A 15947-nucleotide genomic window follows, 5' to 3' on the forward strand; every position below is an offset into this window, starting at 1 on the left:
CGCTTCGGATCCCTCACCGTCATTAAAACCCTCAACATGGCCTCACCAATCATTAAATCCTTACCCCCCCCACCATCGTTGCATATCCATACGCAGTTTTTCTAGCCCCCCTCTCCTCGCCCCCACCTCCCTCAAATACCCGCGTTTTAGATACACACTCATCATACGCTTTTCTAAAGGTATAAGCCCCAGCCCCCCGTGGCTAACGGGACGCATCACCACCCCTCTACTTAGCCAGTCACAACCCGATCCCCATATAAATCGGAAAATCCCATGTTGCAACCGTTGCACCTCTCGCCGCCTCAGTGGGTATATTGCCACCACGTGCCATATCTTACTATACAACAGGACGTTCGTCACAATGACCCTCTGATGCAACGTTAGCTGCGCCGTCCTCAAACCACCCAATCTTTTCAATACCCCATCCACGGTGCGCATCGAATTTACCTCTTGTGCGACCCTATCATTCTTAGCGTACACTATCCCACAAATCAATAGCTGATACACCACACTCCACCCGCGCCCTACAGTCCCACCTCTATTTACGTGATTGCCTAGGTCCATATACTTAGACTTTGCCACATTAATTTCCATCCCAGTAGCCTCGCCAAACACATCTACCACCTTTCCTACCTTGTGTAAATCCTTCTCATCCCTCACCAATACAGTTGTGTCATCCACATAACCCACAATACCCGGCCGACCCTCTCGTTCATTACTAGCCCCTCCACTTGTGATACTCCACCTAACTGCCCTATAAAAGGGATCCTGGAGACACGCAAACAATATTTGCGATAGAGGGCAACCCTGTCGCAAACCCCTTCCCATCTGAATGTTAACACCTAGCCTTCCATTAACCTGTACTCTCATAGATGCCCCCTGATACAATGTTTTCGCCCAAGATATAATTTCCTTCCCGAATCCCTGCCAACGCATGAACCTCCATAACGCATCCCTCTCCACACTATCGTAAGCAGCTCGCCAATCCAACGCCAACACACCCCCACCCCCCAACTCCCCCCTCTGTTCTATAAAACTTCTAAGAACTCCATGCCCTTCATTCATTGTCCTACCCGGTACCCCATATTGTCCTCTGTCAATTACGTTACCTATCACCTTTTTTATTCTATTCCCTAATATCCGTGCAAATAACTTATAATCGCCACACATAAGCGATATTGCTCAGTAATCCTCTACCGTAGTCTGTCCACCTTTCGGAACTAATACCACGACAGCAGTCCTTTGCTGCTCACCCATTTCCCCATCATCCTTCATTACAGTGAATAACCTAACTAAAAATCCTCTCAATACTTCCCAATTCCTAACGTAAAAATCATTAGGCAACCCATCTACACCTGGCGCCTTACCTAAACTTGCACCAGACAAAGCGTGCGAAATCTCACTTTCCGTGATCGGACCTTCTAATGTTACCCTATCTATACCATCAATCTCACATTGCACGAAACCTCCCATTTCCTTTAAAGCCTCATCTCGAATACCTCCGTTTTGTGCATATGACCTAAACCATGCATCTAGATAACCACTCATACCCTCTGTCGTCACTAATACCTGCCCCTCTTTATACCCTTCCATCCCCACATGAACAGTTAATCCCATCATCTCCGTCGCCACTCTTCTCTTACGCTGTCTCCTCAACAAGCATGCCGAAGGCCTGTCACCCCATAACACCTCTTCCAGCCCACCCAAAACTCGCGCGCCATCAAATCTTTCATTTTGCAAATCCCTGATACGCTCCTTTAATCCCTCAATATCGTCCACCGGATAACTAGCACTCCCACGCTCGTAGCAAGCTCTCAACTGCCCCTCAAGATAAGATTGGTACCCATACTTCAACCTGTTATATTCCCTCCCACTACGAATATAAAATTCCTTAATACGGGATTTCGCCAGAGTCCCACCAACTAACCAGTTCACCATTCCCAGGCGCCTCTGCCACCAACTCCTCCCACAATTGAACAAATGACTGTCGAGACTCTTCTTCCTGCAACAACTTTACATTCAACTTCCAAAACCCCTTACACCTTCTTGGCAACCCCTCCCAACCTATATCCACCAAAACACCCCTGTGATCAGAAAATACAACGTCCATTACCCTCACACTATGTATTACGACTGTCCTGGGCACGTATAATCGATCGAGCCTAGCCGCATACCCACGCTTAATAAATGTGTGCTCCACCACCTCACCTCCCTCAACATCTGTCAATCCTACCCCGGATAACAATTCTCCCAATATCCTCAAACAATGCCCTGCCCCCCTCGGTTCAACATCCTTACTCCTTATCACACAGTTCCAGTCACCTCTTATCACAGCAACCCCCGGCAATCCACGCAAATAATATACCAGAACGTCCCTCACGAATTTATTCTTTATCCTCACATGTCCCTCTGCTGGGCCATACACACACACCATCGTCAGTTGTACCTGACCCCATAACCCATCCACGCGAATCACCCACCCCCCTCCCCCCTCACTATGCCTGACAACCAACGGGCTAGTTTCTTTCACCAAAATGGCCACACCTCCTTTCAATCTGACTGCATGCTCAACATACACATTATACCCATCCACCTTCAACTCATAACCCGGTCTATAATTGTGTTCCTGCAAGAACACAATGTCAACATCATGACGCACCAAATATTCCTTAAACCACTCACACTTTCTCTGAGACCTCAAGCCATTGATGTTCAATGTCAGGCACTTAAAACCGACAAAGGGGGTTTCCCTCTTGACACTACCGACTTATCACCTGATCGTTTCATTGCACCCTTTTCCCTCCCCCCCCTTTCTGGCCACCCTTTCCCACCCCCTGCCCCTGGGCGCCACTTGAACCTCTCCGCATGGCTTCCGCCCATGTTTTCTTCCCAGGTCGTTGTGCGGGCGTAAGCACGTCGTCGGAATCAGAAAGCACTGCTGCACGCTTTCGCGTCGTACCCTCGACCTGCATCAAGTCATCCAGCTCAGTGCCATGATGAACCTCCACCTCCACAGTTCTCACCAACTGGGCATCCTTACGACACACTTCAGGCCGGGCTGGCATCACCACGCCCTCCTCAACTGCAGACCCATGATCCAGGTCTGTACCAACATCCTGACAAGGACTCTCATTACCCAAAATGTTCTCAAACGTCGACACTATCGTCGTTTCCGCGTCGCTGCCATTCGCTTCCGCGATAACCTCATCCAACACTTGTACAACGTCCAGGGAATTGATGTCGTTCCCCCGCGTAGCCCCTGCCATCTCCTTTTCTTCGGCCCTCTCAACCTCCTCACTCCATGTCAAACTCTGCTGAGGCAGAGTCGAAAACAGTTGATCTTGATCGTCTCTCCTTTCCTCCACATCTCGTCGTTGCTGCTGGTCCTTATCACCACGTCTTCTTTCACATTGCGCAGCCAGGTGATCATACGACCCGCACAAACGGCAAGTGCTTCGCTGCCCAGCGTATGTTACAAAAACCTGAGTCCTGAAATCTTCCATCACCACGTACGATGGAATTGGATGTCTGAGCGTCATCTTGACAGAGAATGCACCCTCAGGTATCCCCATATACGGGCCAGCTGACCACCTTCCTGCAGTGATCGTATGTATTGTGCCGTATTTACACATAATGAACCGGATGTCAGATGCATCCGCCTCGAACGGCACATTCCTGATCTTAACCCATGTGTAATAGCTGGACACATCATGCAGCCGCACTGTCACAGCATGGTTAACTGGTATGGCCACCTCTTGAAACTTATTCACCACTGCCTCATACACAGTTGCCGAACTAAATTTTACAAAAATCCTCTTCGTACCGTTCAGTGCAAGTCCACAAATTTCCTCATTGGCTATTCCGTAGGTATCTCTGATGATTGCAGGCAAAAGCAACTCCATTGATGGCCCCGTTACAGCTCCACTGGTTAATTCAATGTAGACAGTATTTACCCTGCGCCGGCGAGCCTGTGCCATGTTGGTGAAAATAATACTGCCACCAGACAACTCCAGGGGGCAGCAGCAGCACACGTCCTCTCCACTCAAGGGTTGAGAGACGAATGAATTTATCAGTTAGACAAGTAGGAATTTGGGACACCTAGGTCGCAAAAAATGTCCCCCTTCGATAGCTACAACTGTCATATCCACAAGTTGCTCTGGACCCATTAATTAAATGAAATATACATCACCAGGAATGCTGGTGAATATATAAATTTGTGGACTGTATATTAAATTAAAAAATTATTATATATAAATACACATTTATATAACAGGAGGATAATGTATCTTAATCATAACACTCACCAATTTGACTGGAGATTAATGTCATGTACAGGGCCCCCCCTTTTGCCTATATTTATGAAAATTTTACTGGCCAGAAATTAAACATAAATTAGACAACTTATCTGAGGTTCCTGGAGTTGTCCTGTCCTGTCGCCTGATATCTCAAGTTATGCAGGAATGCACATCCAACATTTTCGCCTCCTATTTGAGAGGTGTCAGCCCAATTTTAACCTCTAGAGCATGGTGGCCCGGTGGTCTGGAGTTTACCTGGAGAGAGTTCCGGGGGTCAACGCCCCCGCGGCCCGGTCTGTGACCAGGCCTCCTGGTGGATCAGAGCCTGATCAACCAGGCTGTTGCTGCTGGCTGCACGCAAACCAACGTACGAGCCACAGCCCGGCTGGTCAGGAACCGACTTTAGGTGGCTAAAGCTCCCGCTTCACACATGGAGGGCCCGGGTTCGATTCCCGGCGGGTGGAAATTCCGACACGTTTCCTTACACCTATTGCCCTGTTCACCTAGCAGCAAATAGGTACCTGAGTGTCAGTCGACTGGTGTGGGTCGCATCCTGGGGGACAAGATTAAGGACCCCAATGGAAATAAGTTAGTCCTCGATGACGCACTGACTTTCTTGGGTTATCCTGGGTGGCTAACCCTCCGGGGTTAAAAATCCGAACGAAATCTTATCTTATCTTATCTTAAAATTCCTTCCCATTACACTAACGTTGTATCCAATTCAAAAAGCAAAATGGCGACTGTCCCTTCTCCCCAGGCTCAGTTTTCTCATTTTCGATAACATACTTCTTTTAAAAATACAATATAAGACATCTATTTACCTATAAATTTCCGTATTTCCGGAAAATATATAAAGTATTTTCCACATATACATATATATATATATATATATATATATATATATATATATATATATATATATATATATATATATATATATATATATATATATATATTGCATGATGTATTTAACAAGAGATTATATTGAGCAAAAGACCGACCGAAATATATTTTGTAAATCTGCATGTGGCATCAGTGTGCATGTCAACACCATGGTTAGCTGATCATAAACACGAGATGTGATTAGTAAACCCACAATATCACGATATTGTGGTTGATTACCGCAAGCAACATCCATGACACACATTGTTGTCGCTTCATACAACCGCAAGTTTTGAAAAATTCTGATCATGCCAAACCTTGAAATAAAAAAAAAGCATTAACCTCATTTTTGTAATGTAAACTAACCTCGATCTCAATGATAACTTCAACTCTTACAAAGAGTTAAGATAATATTGATGCGACATTAAAATGGATCTTTAATAAGAATGTAACACTGGGTGACTTATACACACACTTTATATATATATATATATATATATATATATATATATATATATATATATATATATATATATATATATATATATATATATATATATATATATATATATATGTCGTGCCGAATATGTAAAACTGGTCAATTAGCAAGAACTCATTTAAAATTAAGTCCATTCTAAAATTTTCTCTTATACGTTTAAAGATATATTTTTTTCATTAACGTTGATGTAAAAATTTATAATTTTACACCAAAAGGAACTTAGAAAACTTACCTAACCTTATTATAACAAGAACAATTTATTTTAGCCTAACCCAACTAAATATATTTTAGATTTGTTTACAATAATTTAAAACTAAACAAACACAGTGAAATATAGTTTTTTCGTTAGGTTCAGAATGATTTTGGCGAAATTATTGCATACACAAATTTTCGCTTGTCCTATATGGCAAGTTGAGCGTTGCTGTTTAAGCCGAGATCGCAAGTTCTGCCTATTCGGCACGACATATATATATATATATATATATATATATATATATATATATATATATATATATATATATATATATATATATATATATATATATATATATATGTGTGTGTGTGTGTGTGTGTGTGTGTGTGTGTGTGTGTGTGTGTGTGTGTGTGTGTGTGTGTGTGTGTGTGTGTGTATATATGCAATAAGATCACAGTAAACAGGTGATTTCAGAATATGCAAAACAACCACTGTGAAAGAATAGATAAATTCCAAGCGCTTTCGTGACTGTGTGTGTGTGTTTTAGTTACCATTTTTGTCCTAGGCACATGTCGATTGTGTGTGTGTGTGTGTGTGTGTGTGTGTGTGTGTGTGTGTGTGTGTGTGTGTGTGCAATAAAATCAGAGTAAACAGGTGATATCAGAATATGCAAAACAACCACTGTGAAAGAATAGTGAAATTCCAAGAGCCTTCGTGACTTCTCACATTATCAAGGAATTATAAAAAAAAAAACATCAAAGGAAAGCATGTAAAGGGTCAAGATTACACTTCACCATCACGTCACCACATCAAAGCAACACCTCACACACGTGTGACGACACCCGACTCTGTGAAACCCACCTAATACTCGACCCAAGAATTACGATTTGTTACTTGTCTAATGTATCATTAAATTCTTCCCAAATTTTATTAATTATAAATGAATCCAATTTATATAACCTAAAGGAAATATTCATATTATTTTCAAAACTGCTTTTTATGAAACATGATTCAATTATATTCCTGTCGACCATGGATTTGCTTGATACAACTTTCTCAACTTTTTGAAAATCAATTGGATGGTTAAAATCTCTCACAAGAATAAATAGAGCATTAGAATCTTATCCAGTCCTAATGCTATATTTATGTTGTTTTAATCTTAGTACGAGATTTTTACCAGTTTGACCGTAATAAACTTTATCGCAAATTTTACAAGGAATCTTATAGACACATCCGTCAGCATTTTGGGGAAAATTCATCAAAAGTTTTTTTTACTGTACCAAGATTTTTAAATACAACTTTGATATTAAAAGTCTTAAGAAGAGAAGGCATATCAACCAAGTTTTCATGGTAAGGGAGAAACCAACATATTTTTAGTTGAATAAGGTTGGTTCTCCCTTTTTGGATTGTAAAAATATTTCTAGCAATTTTAAAAGATTTATCAATTACGTTTCTTGGGTATTTTAGATAATTAGCTATTTCACGAATTTTGGATATTTCTTCATCTATGAACTCTGGACTACAAATACGTAAAGCTCTCATAAACATTGATGAGAAAACCGACAGTTTAACTCTATTTTGATGTTAAGAATAATAGTGTACATAGGAACAGTTATGGGTAGGTTTTCTGTGTGTATGTATGTATATCATTGACTATCTCTCTCCCTGGTACCAGGAACGTGGTTACAATCTGATTGTTATATCTCTCTTGGTAGGGGAGGAGAATAATGCTTGTTGAGACAGAAATGGTGGTGGGGAGGGAACACTAATTATTATTAGTTATACATTTATAGGGTTGGTTAATGGGGTCATTAAGGATCATCGCCCCCGCAGCCCAGTCACAGACCATGCCTCAGACTGAAAATAACTATTGCTGGACTAAGAATTATTAGGAAACACATAGGAAAGTTATTCCTTGGGTATATCGAATGTAAGTAGAAATTTGTAAGTTTTGTCTTTCATCTTACAAGTTCGTGAAATGAAAAGGATAGAAATACTGTCAGAGTGCAAAACATTTAAGAGGTTCCATTTCATGTTCATTGAAGAGGACCATAGCATCTTGAAAAGTTATGTCAAAAAAAAAAACACATTTTACTCATGGTCTTTGATCTTTGAAGGACAACTACTTCCAAATATCCCCTTTTGGATTTATTCAGTTCCTTAATGATGACTTCTATATTGTTCTCGTCCTTGAAGTGAAAATGTAGGTCGCAGTGTATTAAACACAAGTAGCATTCTTTATTAGTTTGTTAGTGATTCTCCATGCAGACCTGTGTTACTTACCTCTTGTGTTTACACTTAATATCAGATAGATGCCTTGAAGCTGTTCGTATGAAGGACTCTAAGAAATTGGAACTAATAATAATAATAATAATAATAAAGTTATTATTTTATTATTATTATTTTTAATATCTTAAGTAAATTTTATCTTATGCAGACACAGGTTTTACTGCACAAAGGAATAAATGTTAAGACTATTTTACTGACTACTCGTAAGTCACTATGTAATTCGTTTAGGGATTTTAATTACACCAAAGATATATTTTTGTTAATAGCGCCATTTTGAGAAAAATGCTTCAGTACAAACGAGAGACTTAGGAATAGTTTAACACACCATAATAAAACACCACTGAGTCTTGATCGAAGGTCTTCATGCCCTGAGTGGTGAAATTTCTTCATAATAAATATATCCCAGGTGTCGCACATGACTCATTCATCAACTTGTCTGTATGGTACACCATTAATGTAATGATACATTTAGATCATGGCCGTAATAAATTAGATATATCTATGACTCCAGTAGGGAAAAAATACAAAGCGTGGGTTACCAGAGCTATGGCCCAGAGATTCCCATGTGCCGCTCACACGCAGCGTAGCTTCAAAAATATGCTGTTCATATATATATATATTTATATATATATATATATATATATATATATATATATATATATATATATATATATATATATATATATATATGAAAAGAGTTGAATTTGAGAAGAACCTGCCTATCATTACATTAATTAATGTTATGCAATACCGAGAAGCTGATGAATAAGACACAGTTGCAACACCTGGGTATTTTCACTGAAGAGACGTTTCGTCTGCGCAGGAGGCTTTATCAATCGAATTCAGTTATTTGGAACGTGCCTGGGATGGTCCGGTGGACTTACGCAGTGATCCTCCATTATTATGTACCTTTTTTTCAGGGCTAAAAGCTATTTCGCGAATAAAATAATTCTTAGGTCTAATATAAAAATATAGCTGGAGAAACGTAATACTTCGGAAGTGTGTACACTTCAGTATTATCATGTCAGCATTAGCAATACTTGTGCAAGTTAATTGCTTTACCATATTGTATCACTACTACTATTACTACAACTTATATCACTACTACTACAACTTATATCACTGCTACTACTACTACTACTACTACTACTACTACTACTACTACTACTACTACTACTACTACTACTACTACTACTACTACTACTACTACTACTACTACCACTAGCACTGCAACTCACTCGAAGCCTATATATACCCTCTGTGTCCATATATTGTTTGTAACGACTTGACAAAGCTCCTGGAGAGCGAAACGTTGCCACAGTAAAATGTCACATTAGTTGCATTTGTGTCCTTTTACTTTACATATTGTCGGTAATTCTACCAACATATATACACTGGGGGGATGTTGCATCTGCCCAGTCTTTTACTCTAGTAGTGAGTGATTTTCCTGTGCAAATTTGGGACTAGTCCCTCCAGGATTTTCTAAACGTATATTATCATGTATCTTTCTCGCCTGCTTGCCAGGGAATGCAACTCAAGGGACTTCAACCTTTCCCAGTAATTTAGGTGCTTTATCGTATTTATGCGTGCTGTGAAAGTTCCCTCTACATTCTCCAAATCTGCAATTTCGCCTGCCTTGAAGGGGGCCCTTAGTGTACATCAATATTCTAGCCTAGTGATTTGAAGAGAATCATCATGGGCTTGACATCCCTAGTTTTCAAGGTTCTCATTATCCATACAATCATTTTCCTAGGAGATGTGATAGATACATTGTTGTGATCTTTGAAAGTAAGATCCTCTGACATTATCACTCCCAGGTCCTTCACATTAGTTTTTCGCCCTGTTGTTTGATTGGAATTCGTTTTATACTCGATATAATTTTAATTTCCTCGAGTTTTCCATATTGGGGTAATTGAAATTTCTCTTCACTGAACTTCATATTGTTTTCTACGGCCCATTAAAGATTTGGTTGATGTCCGCTTGGAGTCTAGCAGTGTCTTTGATGGATGACACCGTCATGTCGATGGATGACACCGTCATGACAGATGAAGGATATGTTATGGCAAGGCTACTTCGACTTGAGCTTGTCATTCAATTATTAAGTGAAGTAAATAAGATATGATTATTAGGTTTGTTAGAGTTTAAGTCTGTCTACCGCACGAGGGTCATTAAGGCTGCATGTTACTTGTAAACCATCAGTTAAGAATAACTTAAATAAAAATAGGGTTTCTTAATGTAAATTCTCGGAGCATATATACTAATATACAGTATAGGCCAATCAGCATATATACAACATAGCTTTTAGTGTATGTACATCGAGGGAACCGTACTCTTCAGAATATATCAATACTCTACCTGAATTCACGCATTTGTCGATGACAAACCTCCCAAACGCTAGGACAAGTATGTGCAAGAGTGACACCAGTACCAGTATTACAGGCATGAATGAAAGAGGAGACATTACTGATAAAAAAAAAGTCATATCTTGAAACATTTCCGCCACGGAACCTCTGTCAACCTTTTTTTTAAAGCCTTTTTTTTTTTGCTTCGCATTTCATTTTACCTAGGCTAATATACATTAACCCAATCTAATAAAACTACTGAATAAATCATTATTCTTTTTTGCCTCATATTAGATCGGATGGTAATGCACGAACGGATGCTCTGGGAAAATTGAATGTTCTTATTGAATGACATATTGCCAGAGGACTCTTCTGTGACCAGTGACGTACCTAAGGTATGGCAGCTATGGCAAGGTGACCTGTGCGACTTGAAGGGTGGGCGCCACTGAGCAGTTTCTATTAAAGTCAGACAAACCATCCTCAGATAGTGAAAAAAAAAAGAAAAAGAATTATCTTTTATATGTATTATCTGTCTTTGATTACACTGGTCTGCATGATTTTTTTAATTGACTCTTTGGTATCTCTCTCGGTATATATATGGAAAATAGTGATTCATTGTGTTTTTTATTCATCTCTATCGCATCAGGTTGTCAAGTTATACGGAAACGCTAAATCTAATGTATTTTTCTTTATTTCCAGATTATTAATATGCCTAGAGGCTGCATAAATTCACCAGACATATTTTGCAATGTCTGCGGGCAATTCACCCCTTCAGATTCCCGGAGCAACATTACTCCTTTATTGAATCGCTGCTACTTTGCTTATTTTGGCTGCAAACTTGGAGACTAGGACAAACCATTTGCACCGCACAAAGCTTGCAAGAGCTGCATCAGTAAGCTCCAAATGTGGTCAGTTGGAAAACCAATGGTATGGCTGGAGCAGATGAACCACCATGATGACTGCTACTTTTGTATGACTAAAGTAGCTGGATTCAACAAGAAGATTGAAGATCGCATAATATACCCAAATATTCCTTCAGCAATAAGGCCTGTTCAACACTCTAAAGATATTCCTGTATCTGTGCCACCTGAGACACGGCAAATTTCATCAGTCTGATACCAGTGATTCTAAAGAGATGGAAGTAGACTATGAACCACCAACAAATGACGATCCCAAACCCTTCAACCAAACTGAGCTCAGTGACTTAGTGAGAGACCTTAACCTTCCAAAAGAAAGTGCACAGTTGCTTGGCTCTAGACTGAAGGAACACAAGCTTCTAGCTCCTGGAACAACATTTGCTTGGTACTGTCATCGTGAAGCGGAATTCACTCAGTTCTTTGACAAAGAGGAATCTTTAGTTTTCTCTTCAAATATTTCTAGCCTTATTGAACACATGGGGATGTCATACAAAGCAGATGAACGGAGACTCTTCATTGATTCTTCTAAAACAAGTTTAAAGGTTGTACTTCTCTACAATGGCAACACAGCTGCATCTGTGCCAATTGGTCACAGTGTCCAAATGTCAGAAACTTAACGCAAATATGAAGACACTAATATCTGCAATCAAGTACCAGAATCACAATTTTCTCATTTGTGGTGATTTAAAAGTTATTGCTCTCTTACTAGGTCTTCAAGGCGGGTACACCAAGTATCCCTGTTTTCTGTATCTTTGGGATAGTAGGGCAGACAGCCAGCACTATAAACAAAAGGACTGGCCACCAAGAACCTGCTTCTTACCCGGAAATCACAACGTGAAAACTGTGCCACTAGTTGACCCCAAGAAAATTCTGCTGCCACCACTCCACATTAAATTAGGGTTTATGAAAACTTTTGTAAAGGCCTTGAACAAGAATGGAACTGCTTTCAGGTACCTGGAGTCAAAGTTTCCTCGTATAAGTGAAGGCAAGCTAAAGGCAGGAATCTTTGTCGGCCCTCAGATTCGGGAATTGATGAAGGACAAGCATTTTGATGAAGCATTAGCAGGTGTCGAAGTGAATGCCTGGTTTTCATTCAAGCAGATTGTCCACAACTTCCTGAGAAACAGGCGCTCCCCCGAATATGAAAAAATGATCCCAGACTTGATTTCAAGTTTCCAACAACTTGAGTGTAGAATGAGTGTGAAGATGCACTTTTTGCACTCACATTTTGACTCTTTTCCCAACAATTGTGGGAACTAGAGTGAGGAACAAGGAGAGCGGTTCAGTCAGGATATTTGCTCCATGGAAATGGATATTTGCAAATGGAATGTCAGCATGATGGCGGATTATTGCTGGTCATTGAAACGTAATGGTCTCGATGCACAGCACAAACGAAAATCAAAGTGGTCCTCCTTCCTTTGATTCAGTATGTAGGCTAACTATTATGAGCATATTTTTTTAATAAAATAATTTGATTTGATTCATGTTGATTTGGAATTCATATGTTCTTAAAACTAACAGAGTGTGCTTTTCCATGATCACTTGCCTAATTTTAATAAATTAACAATTTATTAAAAATTCACATTTTTTGTTATCATTAATTTGTATTTTATTCGAAATCCTTACGTGATAGAGCAAAATGGATTAAATATTTACAATCAACAGCCCAAGAATATGTAAGATCGCAACCATGAATAAAAATAAAAATTATAAAATTCCAAATGCAGACCAGTGTTATCATGGGTGAGAAGCACTAGGACTGCTAGATTGTTAAACCATTTATATAAATTATTAGTTAAACATACAGTGCTGGGAGCTACTTGACCATATACCTCATAGTACCACTGCTCAGTGCCAGCTGGCAGTAAGACCATTCTCCTGCGGAAAATAGGGAGATAGTCTAAATTTTGTGCAATATCTGTGACATTTAATGTTATTAAAAGTGTCATTTCCTTATTTCAGAGCGTTGTGTAAGAAGATCATGAAACGCTTCTTCACGAAGAAGAAGAAGAAGAAGGAAAGTGGAGGTGAAGAACGAAAGAGACCGAAGTTGATGGCAGAGGAAGCGAAGAAGTTGAGCAAGTTCTTCATGCCCTTCTTTGAAAAACCCAGAACAAGTTGTTCAACACGTTCTATAGAGTCGCTTGCACCTGCTACAAGTTGGTTAGAATCCGAAGGTGGATCAAGTACAAATGCATCAGAAGCCGAGGAGGAAGTTAAGTCACATAAATCGAGATTAAAAGTGAGGCTACCAGAAACAACGTGGAATGACAGGAGGGAAAGACGATGATGGTGGTGTGGTGATGCTGAGTTTATTGACGAGATTTTACCTGATAACACTGAACCTGGTGAACTGTCATACAAGAAGTGATTGAACACCATGACACTGGACTTCTGAAGTTCGACAAGGATACTGGAAAAGCAATTCTGCCTGACTCGTTGAGAACAGAAATAATAAAACTGGATTCGAAGTATTTCCAAAATAGTGAGGGACCTTTCCTACCAACAAACAACCGCTTAATGAACGAAACTTGATTCAAGAGAAAATTGGGAAATGGTCGTGGTGAGGAAGTGACTTGTTCATAGTTGGTCTATTCCCTTCTAAAATGTCTGCATTTTGCATCCATTGTCTTCTCCATTTCCTGGTAGACCATTAATCCTCATTGGATTAGAAAAATAGATTCAGCCAGTGGAAAGCACCTGAAAGGATTAGTGTTCATGAAAATGCTAAGAATCGTCTGGAGTTCTTCACACAGTTGAAAGAAATGGAAAGAAATTTAGCTGAAAACAGAGGGTTAATGACGCGGAACTTCAGTCACAGATTGAGAAGGAAAAGCAGAAGTGGCGTGATATCTTGACGAGATTCCTTCACTGCATAAAATTCCTTGCCACTCAGAACCTGGCTTTGTGAGGGCACAGGGAGTCACTTCTGCTGGACAATGACTCCAGTGTCTGAAATTTCCTTGGCTTACTGAAACTACTGGCCATCTTTGACCCTCTCATGAAAGAACACCTCACTCGTGTAGAAATTAATCCTGGATTCACGTCTTATCTTTCACCGGGTGTCCAGAACGAATTTATCCACATGGAGGTATCCAGTGTTCGCCAGAGTTTAGTGAGAAACATTCGTAAAGCCAAGGTACTATGGTCTCATGTTCGACTCGACTCCTGTTCAGACACACCGTGAGCAGATGTCAGAAGGTATGTGGAAGTTGATTTTGAGAGGAAATCAGTCTGTGTTAGAGAGTTCTTCCATGGTTTTATTCAGATGAGCCAGAAGGATACTGAGAGCTTGGTTGAAGATATCTTGAAATAGCTGGACAATAACGACCTAAAGAAGGAGTGCGAAAATTTGGACGAATTGTGCAGCTTTGATGTTGATGGGCAGCAGCTATATGAAGAAATTTATTGTTCAGTATGGAGATGAAAGCATCTTCGCTAATCTTCGCACTGCTATCCAGGTAATGCTCACCATTGCAGTTTCCATCGCCAGCCGTGAGGAATCATTTAGTAAGTTAAAACTAATACTTTAGTATTTGAGAGCCTCCATGGGTCAAGGCAGAGTGCGATTTTTGCTCTTCTGGGTGTAGAAAAAGAAGAAAGTGAAAAAAAATGAATTTGGGCACACATAGACCGATTTGCATCAGTGAAAGTAAGGAAGGTGCAGTTGTAATTTTCATGTAGCGCCATAATTTGTTAATTTAAAAGATTGACGAGCTTGACTTGTATTTCTGAGCTGATTTTATGGTAAAGTTATGTTTGGACAGGAGCGCAGTTTCAGTTCTTGCCATAGGCCCTATTTTCCGTAGATACGCCCCTGGTTGTGACCAGGGCAGGTAACATTCAAACCTGCATTACGAACTACCTTAAGATACGCGAGAGGAAAAGACAAGAAAGGAAAAACACAACAAGAGAGCACAGAATACAGCAAAGAGGAAGGAACACAACAAGAAAGGAAATAGCACAAAAGAGCGAGGCAGAGCTCAGCAATAAATGGAAGGCCTACTTTCAATGCAGACAACTACAGCAGCATTGAATCATAGGACTGTCAAAATGCTCGACTTAAGATTGAGGATGGTTAAAAGTGCTGGAAGCAGACACCATACACAGCTTTAATAGTAGGTATGACTGGGTCCATGAGGCCAGAAACAGTTTGATCGGGAGTGTGACCATGGTTCGGCTCCCGGAAGTGTTACCATGGCCTACTTCACAGTAGTGTGGCCATGGCCCGGCTCTTGGGAGTGCAGCCACAGCGTCGCTCATAGGTGCTCGACCAGTTATACTGCTGCCACGTGTCTTGTTACAACATGGTTGTTGATAGGAGAACCCAAAGGTTATATTCTTTAAAACTAGTGTCTTGGGGAAAAACCGTGTGAATGTTGTAAAATCCCAGATGCGTAATAGAGGTTATCACAAGTTGTGGACATGTGACATACATGTGCTTAGATAAGGCTTCTCTCACCGTGATACAGTAACATTGGCATGGTAACACGCAGTTAAATACCTGTACACTAATTCATATTTATTGAT

This window comes from Cherax quadricarinatus, chromosome 22 (assembly GCF_038502225.1).
Source record: "Cherax quadricarinatus isolate ZL_2023a chromosome 22, ASM3850222v1, whole genome shotgun sequence".
NCBI lineage: Eukaryota > Metazoa > Arthropoda > Malacostraca > Decapoda > Parastacidae > Cherax > Cherax quadricarinatus.